Source organism: Schistocerca serialis, unplaced genomic scaffold (genome assembly GCF_023864345.2).
Source record: "Schistocerca serialis cubense isolate TAMUIC-IGC-003099 unplaced genomic scaffold, iqSchSeri2.2 HiC_scaffold_62, whole genome shotgun sequence".
Classification (NCBI taxonomy): domain Eukaryota; kingdom Metazoa; phylum Arthropoda; class Insecta; order Orthoptera; family Acrididae; genus Schistocerca; species Schistocerca serialis.
In genome coordinates, this window is record NW_026048211.1 from 27501 (window position 1) to 32500 (window position 5000).

Below are 5000 nucleotides of genomic sequence, written 5' to 3' on the forward strand. Positions count from 1 at the left end.
CTACGAGCTTTTTAACCGCAACAACTTTAATATACGCTATTGGAGCTGGAATTACCGCGGCTGCTGGCACCAGACTTGCCCTCCAATAGATACTCGTTAAAGGATTTAAAGTGTACTCATTCCGATTACGGGGCCTCGGATGAGTCCCGTATCGTTATTTTTCGTCACTACCTCCCCGTGCCGGGAGTGGGTAATTTGCGCGCCTGCTGCCTTCCTTGGATGTGGTAGCCGTTTCTCAGGCTCCCTCTCCGGAATCGAACCCTGATTCCCCGTTACCCGTTACAACCATGGTAGGCGCAGAACCTACCATCGACAGTTGATAAGGCAGACATTTGAAAGATGCGTCGCCGGTACGAGGACCGTGCGATCAGCCCAAAGTTATTCAGAGTCACCAAGGCAAACGGACCGGACGAGCCGACCGATTGGTTTTGATCTAATAAAAGCGTCCCTTCCATCTCTGGTCGGGACTCTGTTTGCATGTATTAGCTCTAGAATTACCACAGTTATCCAAGTAACGTGGGTACGATCTAAGGAACCATAACTGATTTAATGAGCCATTCGCGGTTTCACCTTAATGCGGCTTGTACTGAGACATGCATGGCTTAATCTTTGAGACAAGCATATGACTACTGGCAGGATCAACCAGGGAGCTGCGTCAACTAGAGCTGAGCAGCCGGCCGCCCGGGAGTGTGTCCCGGGGGCCCGCGCGAACACGCAAGCGTCCGCTCAATTATTCTGCAAACAGGAGGAGGCTGAGCTCCCCTGCACCATACACCTCGAAACCCTCTCAGGTCCCGGCGGCGCGCAGCGCCGTCCTAAGTACTTGGTCGGGTTCGAGAGAGGCGCAATCGCCCGGGGTTTGGCGAGTAGACGCTTTAGGTGCGACCACCCGTGCTCCCAACTGAGCTTGCCGCTGCCGACAGAGGCCCGGGAGCGTGCTGTCGTGGCATTGCCGGCGGGAGACAACACGCGCCACCTACGGTGACCGGCAGCTCCAACGCCAGCGCCACAGAAGGACAAAAGCCCCACTTGGGTGCCGAAGCGAACTCTCCCAGCACAGCGCACGCGCCAACACGTCCGCACAGCTGCGATACAAACCACCTGCGAGAACCGCAGAGGCGACCGAGCAGCAGACGGCGTCGCGGCGCCGAGCGCCGGGCGGCGGCGCATCCTCAGCGCACACAGTCCTCAATCGGACCAGCACACTGCAGATGTCCACCGCGCTTCGCACCGGGCCCGCGAGGACCTACTTTGGCCGCACGGCGCCGCGTGCAGGGTGCGCCGGCGCGCAGCTGCGCCGCCTGCCGCCTCCGTCGGCCGGCGCGCCTGCCACTGGCCGCCCCCACCAGCCGGCTGTAGCGCGTGCGCCCACGCACCGCGCGGCCAGCACGCCGGGAGGCCCCCCCTCACCGGCCGGGGACGGTCCCACCCAGCCACCGCCGCGTATCGCTTCACACCCAGATGCCATTCATGTTCGTGGGCATGGTGGGTATCGCTGGAACAACCGGTTGGTAGCTCAACCGATCGTCGCCATCACTGATTCACCTCTAGCGAGAACAACCGCACCACAACGGTTTACCAGTTGTTCATTTGCGTAACGTCACCAGCAAACGTAGGCGTCCATCGCCATTTGCAAATTCAACGATTGTTGCATGCCTGTGTCAGGTGTCACGACACACTATGTCTGCCCACATACACGCAACAACATGTGCACGCTTCGCGAACACGTGGAAGGTGGCCCCCGTACGTATGCGATGTCCATTGCGCGAACGACTGTCAACCGGCCTCTGTCGCATGTCGCAGATGTGGAACGCAGTGCACCATGCTATCACGGTGTGTGAGAAGAGACGACTACGTCTGACAACACGCGCCACTACATCAACAGACGGCTCATGCTGATCGCCATCCAGGGCATACCACACTGCAATCCAGCTCTTATAGGGAGACGACACGTAGCTGAGTGCACAACATTTGGACCGCATGGTTCGCCGTTGTTGGCGCAGTCGTTGTACGGTCACATGTACCACGATGTATCATTCAGTACATGAGGACCAATGTGCAGTACAGTGTGTGATTTGGACGTACAACATCAGCGGACAGTTGACACAGGCCGTACCACAGCGTAGGCTAAGTGCTTCGCCATGCGAATGCCAATGAACAACTGCAAATGCCAATGAACAACTGCAAAGGGCATTGAGCATGTACGTCCTGCTGCCATCCACATTACAGTGTATAGCTGCAAGGTGTTTAACATGAAGCGATACACTGGGGACCGGGCAGTGCGAGTAGCAAACTATATTGCGGGGGTTGCAGTTAGGCAACACTACACTAATTTAACGCGTCGTATGACAATTACAGAGCAGGTTAAGGCCCAACGTGTGTTGGGTTAAGGCCCAACGTGTGTTGGGTTAAGGCCCAACGTGTGTTGGGTTAAGGCCCAACGTGTGTTGGGTTAAGGCCCAACGTGTGTTGGGTTAAGGCCCAACGTGTGTTGGGTTAAGGCCCAACGTGTGTTGGGTTAAGGCCCAACGTGTGTTGGGTTAAGGCCCAACGTGTGTTGGGTTAAGGCCCAACGTGTGTTGGGTTAAGGCCCAACGTGTGTTGGGTTAAGGCCCAACGTGTGTTGGGTTAAGGCCCAACGTGTGTTGGGTTAAGGCCCAACGTGTGTTGGGTTAAGGCCCAACGTGTGTTGGGTTAAGGCCCAACGTGTGTTGGGTTAAGGCCCAACATAGGTTGGGTTAAGGCCCAACATAGGTTGGGTTAAGGCCCAACATAGGTTGGGTTAAGGCGCAACATAGGTTGGGTTAAGGCGCAACATAGGTTGGGTTAAGGCGCAACATAGGTTGGGTTAAGGCGCAACATAGGTTGGGTTAAGGCGCAACATAGGTTGGGTTAAGGCGCAACATAGGTTGGGTTAAGGCGCAACATAGGTTAGGTTAAGGCGCAACATAGGTTAGGTTAAGGCGCAACATAGGTTAGGTTAAGGCGCAACATAGGTTAGGTTAAGGCGCAACATAGGTTAGGTTAAGGCGCAACATAGGTTAGGTTAAGGCGCAACATAGGTTAGGTTAAGGCGCAACATAGGTTAGGTTAAGGCGCAACATAGGTTAGGTTAAGGCGCAACATAGGTTAGGTTAAGGCGCAACATAGGTTAGGTTAAGGCGCAACATAGGTTAGGTTAAGGCGCAACATAGGTTAGGTTAAGGCGCAACATAGGTTAGGTTAAGGCGCAACATAGGTTAGGTTAAGGCGCAACATAGGTTAGGTTAAGGCGCAACATAGGTTAGGTTAAGGCGCAACATAGGTTAGGTTAAGGCGCAACATAGGTTAGGTTAAGGCGCAACATAGGTTAGGTTGAGGCACAATATAGGTTAGGTTGAGGTACCGTATAGGTTAGGTTAAGGTACAGTATAGTTTAGGTTAAGGTACAGTATAGTTTAGGTTAAGGTACAGTATAGTTTAGGTTAAGGTACAGTATAGTTTAGGTTAAGGTACAGTATAGTTTAGGTTAAGGTACAGTATAGTTTAGGTTAAGGTACACATTGTTGTATGGAAAGGTGTAATGGGGGGGGGGGGGGGGGGCGGCCGGTCGGTTTGTTGATTGTGATTATAGTAAGTGGATGCCTGCGGCATCATCTGATTTGCCACGTCAGGATGCACCTTTGGCTCATGACAGGCGGCGCTCCGATTCCATGCTTGTGGCAGACCTGTGTCTTTCATTCCTGCCATTGTTTGTGTGCTGTGAGAGGAGGCAGTATTGTGATGTTGGGTGCACCCCTGTGTAGGACATGTGTGGGTGTTGGTGGCTTAGCTGAGCAATGGTGGTTGTCGGGGGGGTGGGATATTCCGTTTTCTGAGTGGACCTCCCAGTCTGGTTATGACAGTGTGGATTGTCTCATGTGGCGGAGAGGATGCACTGGGTGTTGTTCCATGCTGGTGCTTACATATTGTCTGTGTGCGTGTTACAGGCGGAGAGTAGTGCGTGATAAGAGTGTGTGGCTGCCGTGTGGTTGTGATTGTGAGCAGAGTCTTTCAGCATGTATACGGACAGTTGTATATATTATCTGTATTCTGATGGGTCTATGTATTACTAATCAGCGCCGTGTATACGTTTAATCCGGTTCCAGTCGAAACTGTTGTATCTCTGTACATTAGTGACACGGCGAGCGCGCTATGTAGCTACTCGTCTCGGCAGCTTCCACCGGTGTATGGCAAATGATTATAAGCAATGAGTCGAGTCGTCAATACCGATAGTGTGACGTCACATGTCTGGGGTGGGGGACGCTGCGCCCTTCCGGTGGGTCATGGCCTAGAAAGACGCTCCCCACGCAGGGGGGCTTGGACTGTCATAAACTCTTCCGAGTAATATACTTGCCGTACGTTTTTGCGACTGCGAGTGCAACGCCCACCGGTACCGACATGGATGGAGCGCCTCCTAGCTGACCGCTCAGCATCGGCATTCGTACAGAGAGCAACGCGATCGCGTCTCTAGCTCGTAACTGGTACAGCTCGCAGCTCATGTATAGGGACAGCGGGAATGTCGCATATTGGACATAACTCTTCATGAAACGCAAGTTATAGGGGTGGATTGCACATTGCGACTGCGGGAAAAGTCCGCCGTTCATCCGCTGGAGTTGCGAGTTGGGCGGTTAGGGTGGGGCGCCGGTGGAGTGATTGCCGGTCGACGATTTCGTGCGGCAGAGGCGCTGGCGTTGGGGTGCTGTGGTCGACAGAGGACGCAGGCTTTGTGGGTGGGGTCGAAAGATGGGCACTGTGGGCCCATCGCTGTCTTAGTCGGCTTGGCGTCTCATAGATGGCGGTATCGTCGTTGCAGGACGTCATGCCGCGGGAGACCTACAGATGGCGCTGTGTTTTGTGGTGCGCTCGACATGGCGGACGTAGTGTTGTCAGATTCGCATAGATGGAGGTATTGCATGTGGTTTCGCCGTATTTTCATAGATGGCGATACTGTTTTGCCGGCATGGTTGGCGTAGTTCCGT

At 54.1% G+C, this 5000-nt stretch overlaps 1 non-coding gene across 1 annotated transcript in view; it reads right to left on the reverse strand.

The window, feature by feature from the left end:
- Positions 1-649, reverse strand: part of LOC126448647 (small subunit ribosomal RNA) — a 1910-nt gene extending 1261 nt beyond the window's left edge. Inside the window, exon 1 of the ribosomal RNA XR_007584182.1 lies at positions 1-649. This exon is cut by the window's left edge and continues 1261 nt beyond it. This is a non-coding gene — a ribosomal RNA (small subunit ribosomal RNA).
- Positions 650-5000: the final 4351 nt, after the last annotated feature.